Genomic DNA, 14158 nt, shown 5'->3' on the forward strand with positions numbered 1-14158 from the left:
TTTTAATGAGTGATTCACAATCTGGTGGAAGAAACAAATAAAAATCAACATTTATAAAACAGTATAAGTGATTTGATAGAGTTAGACATAATATATTATATACGTATAAATGAGGTAAATTTAGTGTGACCAAATGCAATGGAACATGGAATTAAATATTCTTCATTATTACAGAACTCTTTGCTATCATTTAAAAATAGATTAGGCCGGGCGCGGTGGCTCACGCCTGTAATCCCAGCACTTTGGGAGGCCGAGGCGGGTGGATCACAAGGTCAGGAGATCGAGACCGTCCTGGCTAAGACAGTGAAACCCCGTCTCTGCTAAAATACAAAAAATTAGCCGGGCGCGTTGGCAGGCGCCTGTAGTCCCAGCTACTCGGGAGGCTGAGACAGGAGAATGGCGTGAACCCGGGAGGCGGAGCTTACAGTGAGCCGAGATCACGCCACTGCACTCCAGCCTGGGTGATGAGCAAGACTCCATCTCAAAAAAACAAAAAACAAAAAACAAAAAACAAAAAAACAAAAATAAAAAATAAAAATAGATTAAAGTATACATCACTCGTGATTCTTTTCAAATGTATCTTTTAAAATACTTTATTTTTTTAAGAGAAGTTTTAGGTTCACAGCAAAATTACAAAGAAGGTGCAAAGATAACCTAATACCTCCTGCCCCACTACACATGCATATTCTCTCCCATTATCAACATTCCCTACTAGAGTGGTACGTTTGTTATAATTGATGAACCTACTGACACATCACTATCGCCCAAAATCCACAGTTAACATTGACGTTCACTCTTGATATTGTACATTCTGTGGATTTGGACAAATGTTTAATGACATGTACCCATCGTTAAGAATCAGAGTGTTTTCACTGCTCTAAAAATCTTCTGTGCTCCACCATTCATCCCTCTCTGCCCACCTAACCTCTAGCAACCACTGGTCTTTTAACTACCTTCATAGTTTCACCTTTTCCAAAATGTCATATAGTTGGAATCATATAGTATGTAACCTTTCCAAATTGGCTTCTTTGACTCAGTAATATGCATTTAAGTGTCCTCCATGTCTCTTCATGACTTGATAACTCATTTGTTTTCAGTGCTGAATAATATTCCATTGTCTGACTATACCACAGTTTACTCTCCTACTAAAGGATGTCTTGGTTGTTTATTTTGGTAATTATGAATAAAGTCACTAAAAACACCCCTGCACATGTTTTTGTGTGCACATATGTTTTCAACTCCTTAGAGGTAGAGAAATGTGTTTGATAAATTGTAATAAGAATATGTTTTGTTTTATAAGAAATCACCAAATTGTCTTCTAAAATGGCTGTGACATTTTGAATGTATCTTTGTTTTTTCCCTCTCTACAGATGCTGTCTCTGTCTTATGGGCTGTTAAGAGTTATTCTTTGGATGACATGTGTCATTCTTTTTGGTGTGTCTACCTGAGAATTTAGTACTTTTTTTTTTACCAATGTATTTTCCTTACATGGTTGAATTGGACTACTAGCCAAATGGGCCAGCTGCTTTTGTGATTCTCAAAGTTTAAAGTTTTTCCTTCTCCAGTTAGAACTATATCACTAATGACTATTGTGGCAACCATTTTGATGACCACATCAGTTTAATTACTTTGATAAACTATCTTCACCTTGCAAATCCTCTTTGAATTGCATAATTCATAAAAGGACTACTAAAACTAAGAAACCAGTTTTAAGTTTTAGTGGGCTTTATAATTTCCCATCTCTTTGAAAAGACAACGTTAGTTCTATGTATTGGAAGAAGATATTCAGAACTCCAATATGAAGAATTATTTATGACTCAACTAATTATAAAACATATCATGATAACATGGTCTAGGTCCAATTTTCCAGTGTATTGGTGTGAATCATATATAAGCCCTGCCCAATATGAGGTTTCTTTAGTTCAGTGTAAAAATATTTTCTCATTAGAGAGAGGAGATGATTCCTGAAGCAGTTAGGCAAAAGTCATTACTAGTCTCTTGACAAGATGATTCATTTTTATTTTTATGCATCTATTCATGCATAAAGGTGAGATTTAAAAAAAATTAATGAATTGCTAATGAAACAGTGTTCTGTAGTTCTCAACAGTCAGTTTCAGATTTAGCAAATTTAGATTTAATAAGTAAAACAGGCAACTGCTTGTGAAGGGTATCTCCTGTTTATCAAACATCAATCCATCTTCTATCGTTTTCAATATTTGATTTTTTTTTCCTTTGAGACTGGAAAGTGTTTTAGTCTTTAAAGATCTGATAGATAGACAGGAAGTTGTTGATGGGAAAATCATAGGCACAGTGGATTCTGATTATAGCAATATAAATGTGCACAAATTTAGACGAATGAAAGAGGATATTTCGGAAACATGGTTTTATCAGGTGGTGCCTTAAAAGTAATTTAGAAAGTTGATCACAACCCCACCACTACTTAATTAGACTGGCTTAAAAGAAAAACAAACCAGTAATTTAGCCAAGTGTGGTGGCTGACACCTGTAATCCAAGGCCAGAGAACTGCTTGAGAACAGGGGTTCGAGACCAGCCTGGGCAACACAACAAGACCTTTGTCTCAACAAAAATAAAAAAATTAGCTGGGCATAGTGGCACGTTGTTGGGAACAGGCCCCCAAATCTGGCCATAAACTAGCCATAAACAAAATCTCTGCAGCACTGTGACATGTTCTTGATGACCATGACACCCACGCTGAAGGTTGTGTATTTACCAGAATGAGGGCAAGAACACCTGACCCACCCAGGATGGAAAACTGCTTAAAGGCATCCCTAAGCCACAAACAACAGCATTAGCGATCTCTGCCTTAAGGACATGTTCCTGCTGCAAATAACTAGCCAGACCCATCCCTTTATTTCAGCCCATTCCTTTGTTTCCTGTGGGGAATACTTTTAGTTAATATATTATCTATAGAAACAATGTTTATCACTGGCTTGCTGTCAATAAATACGTGGATAAATCTCTGTTCGAGGCTGTCAGCTCTGAAGGCTGTGAGACCCCGATTTCCTACTCCACAGGCTGTGGGTGTGTCTTTTATTTCTCTAGTGCTGCTGGGTTAGGGTCTCCATGACCGAGCTGGTCTCGGCAGCATGTGGCCCTGTGGTCCCAGCTACTCAAGAAACTGAGGCAGGAGGATTGCTTCAGCCCAGGAAGTTGAGGTTGCAGTGAGCTGTGATTGCACAATTGCCCTCCAGCTTGGGCAACAGAGAAATACCTTGTCCAAAAAAAAAAAAAANTGTTCCTGCTGCAAATAACTAGCCAGACCCATCCCTTTATTTCAGCCCATTCCTTTGTTTCCTGTGGGGAATACTTTTAGTTAATATATTATCTATAGAAACAATGTTTATCACTGGCTTGCTGTCAATAAATACGTGGATAAATCTCTGTTCGAGGCTGTCAGCTCTGAAGGCTGTGAGACCCCCGATTTCCTACTCCACAGGCTGTGGGTGTGTCTTTTATTTCTCTAGTGCTGCTGGGTTAGGGTCTCCATGACCGAGCTGGTCTCGGCAGCATGTGGCCCTGTGGTCCCAGCTACTCAAGAAACTGAGGCAGGAGGATTGCTTCAGCCCAGGAAGTTGAGGTTGCAGGGAGTTTTGGTTGCCAAATTCCCCCCCCGGTTGGGCAAAAAAAAAATTCCTTTTCAAAAAAAAAAAAAAAAAAGTTGGGGAGGAATCCCTCCTCCTCAATTTTTTGGAATAGTTTCAGTAGGAAAAGTACCAGCTCTTCTTCATGAATTTAATAGAAATCAGCTGTGAATCCGTTTGGTCCTGGGCTTTTCTTGGTTGGCATGCTATTCACTATGAATTCAATTTCAGAGCTTGTTTTTGGTTTGTTCAGGGAGTCCATTTCTTCCTGGTTCAGTCTTGGGAGGGTATATGTGTCCAGGAATTTATCCATCTCTTCTAGGTTTTCTAGCTTGTGTGCATACAGGTGTTTGATGCTTGTGTGCATCATACAGGTGTTTTCTAGCTTGTGTGCATACAGTCTTTGATGGTTATTTGTATTTGGTGGGGTCAGTACACCCCCTTTGTCATTTCTAATTGTGTTTATTTGCATCTTCTCTCTTTTCTTCTTTATTAGTCTAGCTAGTGGTCTATATATCTTATTAAATTTTTCAAAAAAACAACTTCTAGATTCATTGATCTTTTGAATGGTTTTTCATGTCTTGATCTCCTTCAGTTCAGCTCTGATATTGGTTATTTCCTGTCTTCTGCTAGGTTTGGAGAACTCTAGTTCTTTTAGTTGTGATGTTAGGTTGTTAATATGAGATCATTCTAACTTTTTGATGTGGGCATTTAGTGCTATGAATTCCTTTTTTAACACTGCCTTAGCTGTGTTCCAAAGATTCTGGTATGCTGTATCTTTGTTCTCATTAGTTTCAAAGAACTTAATTTCTGCCTTAATTTCATTATTTACCCAAAAGTCATTCAAGAGTAGGTTGTTTACTTTCCATGTAATTACATAGTTTTGAGTGATTTTTTTTTAGTCTTGATTTTCAATTTTTATTGCACTATGGTCTGACAGTGTGTTTGGTATAATTGTGGTTCTTTTGCATTTAAAAGAACAAAGCTGGAGGCATCACCTTACCCAACTTCAAACTATACTACAGGGCTACGGTAAACAAAACAGCATAGTATTGACCAATGGAATAGAATAGAAAGCCTGGAAATAAGACTTCACACCTATGACCATCTGATCTTCAACAAAGCTGAGAAAAGCAAGCAATGGGGAAAGGACTTTCTATTCAATAAATGGTGCTGGGATAACTGTCCAGCCATATGCAGAAGATTGAAACTGGGCTCCTTCCTTACACCATATAACAAATCAACTCAAGATGGATTAAAGACTTAAATGTAAAACCCCAAACTATAAACACCCTGGAAGACAACCTAGGCAATACCATTTGGGACATAGGAAGTGGCAAAGATTTCATGATGAAGATGCCAAAAGCAATTGCAACAAAAGCAAAAATTAACTAATTGGATCTAATTAAACTTAAGAGCTTCTGCATAGCAAAAGAAACTATCAACAAAATAAACAGACAACCTACAGAATGGGCGAAAATACTTGCAAACTATGCATCTGACAAAGGTTTCATATCATCATCTATGGGGAACTTAAACAAATGTACTGGAGAAAAACAAACAACCCCATTAAAAAGTGGGCAAAGGACATGAACAGACACTTTTCAAAAGAAGACATACATGCAGCCAACAAGCATATTAAAAGACCCTTAATATCACTGATCATTAGAGAAATGAAAATCAAAACCACAATGAGATACCATCTCACACCAGTCAGAATATCTATTATTAGAAAGTCAAAAAAATAACAGATGCTGGCAAAGTTGCAGAGAAAAGAGAATGCTTATACACTTTTGATGGAGGTGTAAATTAGTTTAGCCATGGTGGAAAGCAGTGTGGTGATTCATGAAAGAGCTAAAATCAGAACTACCATTCAACCCAGCAATCCCATTGCTGGGTATATGCCCAAAGGAATATAAATCATTCTACCATAAAGACACATGCACACGTATGTTCATTGCAGCACTATTCGCAATAGTAAAGGCATGGAATCAACCTAAATGCCCATCAATGGCAGACTGAATAAAAAAAAAATGTGGTACCTATGTACCACAGAATACTATGCAGCCATGCATAGTACTGGATGGAGCTGGAGGCCATTGTCCTTAGCAAACTAACAAAGGAACAGAAAACCAAATACTGTATGTTTTCACTTATAAGTGGGAGCTAAATGATGAGAATACATGGACACATAGAGGAGAACAACAGACACAGGGGCCTACTTGAGTGTGGTGGATAGGTGGAGGGAAAGGATCAGAAAAAACTACTGGGTACTAGGCTTAGTGACTGGGTGAGGAAATAATCTATATGACTGTACAACAGACCCCTGTGACACAAGTTTACCTATATAACAAACCTGCACATGTACCCCTGAAGCTAAAACAAACTTTTTAAAATAGTGAATATTCATTACGTGATCAGTATATGCCAGGCATCATGAGAATAACTTTACATATATTATCATATTTAATCTACATAAAAACCCAATTTTGAAGATGACCCTATTTTAAAATGAAGAAAATTAATCTTAGAAAAGGAAAGTGAGAGTCAAAATTGGATTCTTCAATGACTTGTCTCTTTTATACCCCATGTCCAATTCAGCAAATCCTTTGAACTTTACCTTCAAAATATATCCAGAATTAGGCCACTTCTGATGAACCATCCTCATCTTCCACCTGACCATTGCAATAGCCTTCCAACTGGTCTCCCTGTTTCTATTTTTTGCTTTCCTACAATGCATTTTGCATGTTGCATTCAGAAAATAATTTTAAAATGAATCCAAGATCAGAATTCTCCAAAGATTTTTCATCTAAAATAAAATCTAAACTCTTTACCATAGTCTACAAGGCATTATTAAGTTGATCCATTCTTTACAGGTTCCCATGTATTACGAAAACATAAAAAAAAGATATATTAAAGGACACATAGGTACCTTTGTCACTCAGAAGCCATTTCTCCCTGCTGGCACAACACATCCACACTCTAAACATATGCTCTTGTAACTAACATTGTTAGTCCCCAGGGAAATGTCTTGTCACATGTTTCATTTATGTCTTCAAAATAAAAAGCAATTATATATAAATGCTATGAATATTTGTGGATTGCATTGCTGCCAACATCAGAGATTGACATGACTTCAAAGGACAGCAGAATTGGAGCAGTGGAAGCACTTAAGTAAGAGAAAAGACAAAATAATTAACTTCTCAAATACTCCCTCTCAGATAGCATGAATACAATAAATTCTTGCATAATGAAGTATGATTTCCAGGGGTGCTCTGCATCTATTTGCTTGCCTTTTTTCTGTTCCTGTTCATAGTTCTGGAGGGACACAGGAACTAGCTGAAATCTATAATAGTTGTAGCTGGGCCTGAGAAAGATTCTACAATGGTAAACAATTTATATTTACTCTTACATTTGAGTATAAATAGATCTAAAAATGAAATGTGAAGCATAATATCAATTATTTACATTGGCAATTAGGCATGTAATTCTAGACATTTTAGAAGAAATAGAACATTTTTGAAAACTTGAGTGAAAATAATTTTAATTTTATATTTATTGTATTTTCTGATAAAATATATATTCAAATTATGAACACATTGAACACATTTTTTTTTATTCTTCAGATCATTGGAAATGAGATCAAGTTGAGGAGATGGTAAAATGTGAAATAGAGCCTCAAAAGAAAAAATTTGAAAAGAAAATGAAACAGAAATCTTTAAAAAAGCAACTGCTTAAACTTTTAAAACTAGAAATAAAGAGAGTTAGGCACAATCCACACATTATTTGTAAAACCACATTTCAAAATCTGTATTTAATGAGGATTTAATTACTTCAAAAACAATAAAAACAAGCAGGAAATTATTCCTATCAAAGTCACAGTTTATATACATTAAGAAATCTGTGTAACTTCATACTCTTTGCTACATGAAGATTATATATATATATATTTTAGATAGAGTCTGACTGTGTCACCCAGGTTGGAGTACAGTGGCAAGATCTTGGCTCACTGTAACCTTTGCCTCCTGGGCTCAAGTCATCCTCTTGATGCAGGATTTTTTGTGACCCCTTTATCGCACTTGAGACAGGGCTGCCCCATTTACTCAGCCTGCCATGCTCAACCCCTTGTGGGAAGGAACACGTGAGTGAATGAGTGTGGGTTGTTCCAGACACTGGCAGGAGCAAGCTCTGTGTGAGGTCCATGGTGGTGCCCAGGTGGGGGTGTCTGAGACCCTGAAGCCTAGAAGACATTTTACAATGCTCTCTTAGTTCCACTATCCATGGACAGTGGTGTGTTATCAGCTCAGTTGGTCCCTTTCCTTGTCACATGGGGCAGCTGCCCCCTGGCGATGAAGTCAAGGGCCAATGTGGCAGCCTTTTTGAGTACCTGCACTCAATGGGTCCTGAGCTCTTGTCTGGTGCCCAAGAAAAATGAGGTCACACAAGCCAGTTGAAGGATGGTGAATGTGGAGAATTTTATTGAGTGATGAAAGCAGTTCTCAGTGGACAGGGGAGGTGGAAAGGGGAGAGGAAGGGCAGTTAGGCTTCTCCCCAAAGTCCAGCTGGCTCTTCCTGCAAAGTCCAACCACCTCTCTGAAGTTAACTTGCCTCTCCTCTACATCGAGCCATCATTCCACTCTACTGACTGAGTCTAGGGTCTTTATAGGCATAGCATGGTATGGGGTGTATGGTGGGCTATAGGTAGTTTTGGAAAAGGCAACATTCAGTTGGTAAAAGGACACTATTCAGAAAGACCCAATTGGAGGAGAGTGGGCAAACAGGAGTTGAAGTTCTCACTTTGGGCTGCAGGTTTCAGGCTCTTTTCTTCAAGGTGGGGTTTTTCCAGGGACCTGCCCTGTCTGCCTCCTGCCTCTGTCACTCTTATCTCAGCCTCCCAAATAGCTGGGACTACAGGTGTGCACCACCACGCCCAGCTAATTTTTGTATTTCTTCTAGAGACAGAGTTTCACCATGTTGCCCACAACGTTCTCAAACTCATGAGTGCAAGCAATCCACCCACCTCAGTCTTCCAAAGTGCTAGGATTACAGGTGTGAGCCACCACACCTGGCCTGCTACATGAAGATTTAATTGCTAATACAAACAATAATATACAGGAGTCTCCCTTAATGCTCTTGTTTGTGAGTTCATAAATGTTTATAAATATTTGTCAAATGCTTGTTGTTTATTCATAGAACTTATAGAATGATGTATTATCTGTAATTTGCTTATTTGCATATGATACATCTTCTGATAGATTTTAAGTTCAATAAGAGCAATAAGTTTTTTTTTTTTTATTGCTGTTAATCCCCAAGTCTAAAACAACGACTGACTCAGAATATGGGTTCAAAAAATTTTTGTCGAATTGACAATACTAACATGTTAACAGTCTTAACCTCTAGATATGCAGCATTCCACTGAAAGGGCTGTGCAAACCTCTGGGAAGATACTGGGGAAAAGATAACAAAGTTCAAATTATGATGTTTGCTGGTCTTACAGCAAACAGCTTAGCCTACCTTTCTAACATTATTATTAAAGACTCTAACTAACAAAACAAAAAAATAAAAAAAGATAAAAATAAAGACTCTTTAACTAACTCGTTATTTAGTCTTTCATTAACTGAGGAGTAACTGCACAAAGCATTGTGTTGGATAGCATGGGTTCAAGGAGAAATAAGATGTGTTGCACATTGTTATAGATAATTGTGTTAGAGTTCTCCAGAGGGATAGAACTAATGGGATATATGTACATATAAAAGGGAGTTTGTTATGGAGAATTGGCTCACACTATTACAAGGTGAAGTCCCATGATAGGCCATCTGAAACTGGGGAAAGAGAGAAGCCAGCAGTCTCTCAGTCCAAAAACTCAAAACCAGAGAGGCCAACAGTGCAGTCTGCATTCTGCAGCCAAAGGCCTAAGAGCCCCTGGGAAGCCACTGGTGCAAGCCTCAGAGTCCAAAGGTTGAAGAACCTGGAGTCCGAGTCTAATGGCAGGAAGAGCAGAATCAAGTGTCTATCAAAGGAAGAAGAAAAGTGAGCCAGAAAGCTCGGCAAGCAAATTTATTCCACTTGCTTCCACTTGCTTTGTTTTAGCACCACTGGCAGCTGATGAGATGGTATTCACCCACACTGAGTGTGGGTCTTCCTCTCCCACTCCACCAAGTCAAATGTCAGTCTCCTCTGGCAACACCCTTACGTACACACTCAGAAACAATACTTTATCAGCCATCTAGGCATTCCTCAATCCAATCAAGTGGATGCCTAAAATTAACCATCACAATAGTATTAATGTCAAAATCTTGCTGTCCTTCTTAACTGAGTCTGTCTTGACCAGCATATACTTCTCAACCCATTGACCTCAATCTCGGCCAAGTGATCTGCTTTAACCAATAAAATGTGAATAACAGTGATTTGTGCTATTTCTGAATAGAATCATTAAGAGTCATTCTATCGCTCTGCTCTTACCCTTTTCTCTCTGCAACACAAATGGCATGACCCAGAGAAGAGCTGCTTTTTCAGCCTATATCCTGGAATAAAGATGACCTGGTTCAGGGTTGAAGCTGAACTGCAAAGAGCATGTATCATTGGCAAGAAATAAACCTCTGTTCTTTTTTTATTGTTATTTTTTTGAGACAGAGTCTCACTCTGTCGCCCAGGCTGGAGTGCAGTGGTACAATCTTGGCTCATTGAAACCTCCACCTCCCAGGTTCAAGCAATTCTTCTGCCTCAGCCTCCCAAGGAGCTGGGACTACAGGCACGCACCACCACGCCTAGCTAATACTTGTATTTTTAGTGGAGATGGGGTTTCACCACATTGGTCAGGCTGGTCTTGAACTCCTGACCTCATGATACCCCTGCCTCAGCCTCCCAAAGTGCTGGGATTATAGGCATGAGCCACTGCACCTGGCCAATCCTCTGTTCTTATAAAGCCATGGGTGTGCTAGAGCTGGCTTGTATGTGATTGTGCTCATCTCCTCCCAACTATGCATTAGATGATGCCATATTAATAGCTTAACATTGGGAAAGGTGGGAATATGTACACTATGGAAATTGGCAAATACAGTAAGTCAGGGCTTTTATTCTTGGAAAGCTTAATGTTAAATATTTATCAATATTCCAATGTTTAAAGTCACTACTATTTTGAGTTTGTTTGTTACCATACCATAACTTAGTCTAAGCTGACTGATACACTAGTTTTAGTTTATAAAGCTGTGGTAGATATTATTAGGCCAAAATAGAATTATATTATCTTAAGTACACTAAGCCAAGAACAGGATATTATGGGTGTTAAGAACTGTAAAGGGTCTGAGATTTTAATCTACTTGCAAACTCACAAGATAGCCTGCCACAGTTTCATAAATACTGGCAGAGGACGTGAGACTCCTGGATCAGAGACAAAGGACTTTATTACTCACAGGACAAAAAGCATCATGAGCATCATGTTCATGTCTGTTCCCCAAGTCAGGGGAGTGGAATGGCCCAGGTAGATGCTGCATATATATTAGGTTTGTGTCGCCACTGAGGAACTTTAAGCTTAGAAAATCTAAATCATTCTTAATGCACTACAAGCAAACCTGCCTAACTTTTGCCCTGGAAGAAGACATTATCCAAATTATATGTGACAGTAAACAGATCTACCTTCTCTTTAGAGGGAGGTACTATCTCTATCATCCAAGGATGTTTGCTATACAAACATTTGTGAAAGAGAGTCCAGAGCAAGGGCCATCAGTGGCTGTTCTTACAAGCACAGAAATGCAAGAGACACATAGAGAATTGTCTTCCTAAATGCATACCATCCCTGAATAGTGACAGGAAGGCTTCCATGTCCCCCATTTTAGCATTTCCCTAGGGTCTCCCCTTAAGAGTAATTCTTGGAGATATATTTTTTTCTCTCTCCTTCTTTTCTTTGCTTTTCTGTGTCCTAGACCTTTGTTAAATCATGAAAATTAATCAATCACCAAACTTAATCAGAGAAAAACTTGAAGTGTTAATAGTGGATGATGTTTTGTTGTTATTTTATTTATTTATTTATTTTTAGAGGCAGAGTCTTGCTCTGTCACCCAGGTGGAGTGCAGTGGCACAATCATAGCTCACTATAACCTTGAACTCTTGGGCTCAAGCAATCCTCCCCTCTCAGGCTCATGAGTAGCTGGGACTACAGGTACACCATCATGCTTGGGTAAATTATTTATTTATTTATTTATTTATTTATTTATTTATTTAATTATTGAGATGGAGTCTCGCTCCATCACCCAGGCTGGAGTGCAGTGGTGCGATCTCAGCTCACTGCAAACTCTGCCTCTCAGGTTCACGCCATTCTCATTCTCCTGCCTCAGCCTCCCAAGTAACTGGGATTACAGGTGCCTGCCACCATGCCTGGCTAATTTTTGTATTTTTAGTAGAGATGGGGTTTCACCTTGTTAGCCAGGATGGTCTTGATCTCCTGACCTCGTGATCCACCCACCCCAAACTCCTGGGATTAGAGGCGTGAGCCACCACGCCTGGCTTTTTTTTTTTTTTTTAGAGACAAGCTCTTGCTATGTTGCCTAGGCTGGTCATGAACTCCTTGCTTCAAGTGATTCTCCCACCTTGGCCTTCCAAAGTGCTGGGGATTACAAGTGTGAAACACTGCATCAGGCCTGTTTTTCCACTGAATGATACTATAACAGAGGAATAAGTAAGAGCACAGGCTCTGCAGTCAGTCCTACCTGGGTAAAATCCCAGACTTTTCACTCATTAACCTTTTAACCTGGAATAAAATTAAGAAAGATAATGCATGTGTAGTGGAAGAATCCTTGTGCAGTATTAACAGAGATAATCTACTACTACTTGCTCTGGACTTTCACCCTCAGAATCAATAAAGTGATGGAGAATTCAGCTGGGAATTAAAGAGGTATTGCTTATCTTTAAGTTTCCAAATGGACAATTAAAGTCTATAATACAGACAATAATCTGAGAGCCTGAAGACCAGGATAGAGAAACTCTACTTCAGTAGTGGAAGCCTTTGAGCACCAGAGGGGGCATTGGGATAGAGCATCCTTTGCCCATATCAAGAAGCTATGTAAAGCATTGTCCCTTCTGAGACCTCACCAGCCTCATCTCACATTGCTACCAGAGCAAAGATGAAGTTAGGCTGGGCACAGTGGCTCACACCTGTAATCCCTGCACTCTGGGAGGCCAAGGTGGGTGGATCACTTGAGGTCAGGAGTTCAAGACCAGCCTGGCCAACATGGTGAAACCCCATCTCTACTAAAAATACAAAAAATTAGCTGGGTGTGGTGGCGGGCGCCTGTAATCCCAGCTACTCAGGAGGCTGAGGCAGGAGAATCATTTGAACCCGGGAGGTGGAGGTTGCAGTGAGTCGAGATTGTACCACTGCACTCCAGCCAGGCAACAGAGTGAGACTCTGTCTCAAAAGAAAAAAAAAAAACAAAAGATGAGGTCAAACAGGAAGATGAGAGTTTGCAATGAATGAGATTAAATTCTGAATCTACTTCTTTAAAAATCAAAAGTGTCTGGAATTACTTTGGGCAAATCGATGTTCTTCCTCAATTAGCAGACATAGGTACTTGTGAACTAATTTGTGTTCAAGTCTATAGAAATGAAGGAAGATAAGTTTTTTGGAGTATTTGAGAGCATTTTGACTATTCCCTTCAAATCTGCTTCCCAAGTAAGGGGATTGACGCATTGTCACATAGACTGTATTAAAATAGTATTACCTATTATTACTGGCAATATCATGCACATAAATTTACAAAGCCCTAGGAACAACTGAGAAGTGTTTGTCGTTTTTCTTAGGAGTACCGTGCTTAGTGCTTTTCCTCTTTTCTGTGATTTCAGACCGCTCACTCCCTTATTTAGTCACTCCTTCTCTCTAACATGTTAACTAGTAGATTTATTCTCCCCAGGATTATTTTCCAGTTGCAGAAGACAACCAAACACAAAAGCTCTTCACAACGAAGAAAGAATGTGCATCTAATTATGGGGTGCAAAATCTGAGACTAGCTGTAGAGATATTTTTGGGGTAGACGAGAGGGCTTACTTTTCTCAAATTATATGTCAGAAGCGTCTGCCTACTTTATATTTTTCCTAAGTTGCACAGTTTAGTGCCGGATCCTTGAAGTGCTAAACCAAAAAAGAGAGTAACAGTGGAGATTTATGTTTCTCCTGGCAGAATTTAAGGAGAATTATCTTGGCCAAGTTTCCAAACTCCCCCTGCACTCCCTACCCCTTTCACAGGCCCCAAATTATACCATTTAGTGTTGATCTTTTCCAACTGTGAATAACAATAGACTTGAAGATACTATTTGTGTTTTTTTAATCATTGGTGTTTTTCTGCCTTGAGATTTGTTAAATGAAACATGTTGATACTTAGGCTGGCTCCATGGAAACCCTCATAAATGAGTCATTCTACTTTGGTCAATAGCAAGCTTAGTCATGCCACCATTGCTCCAAAAGTGGAACAGAGCTTGATCAATCTACTATAGTTCTTAAATATTAATTTTTGGACAATATTCTTTCAAAATAATCTATACCTCTTTGAAAATCAGTCTTGGCCG

The sequence above is a fragment of the Rhinopithecus bieti genome, unplaced genomic scaffold (assembly GCF_001698545.2).
Source record: "Rhinopithecus bieti isolate Rb0 unplaced genomic scaffold, ASM169854v2 scaffold_4655, whole genome shotgun sequence".
In the NCBI taxonomy this organism is placed as follows: domain Eukaryota; kingdom Metazoa; phylum Chordata; class Mammalia; order Primates; family Cercopithecidae; genus Rhinopithecus; species Rhinopithecus bieti.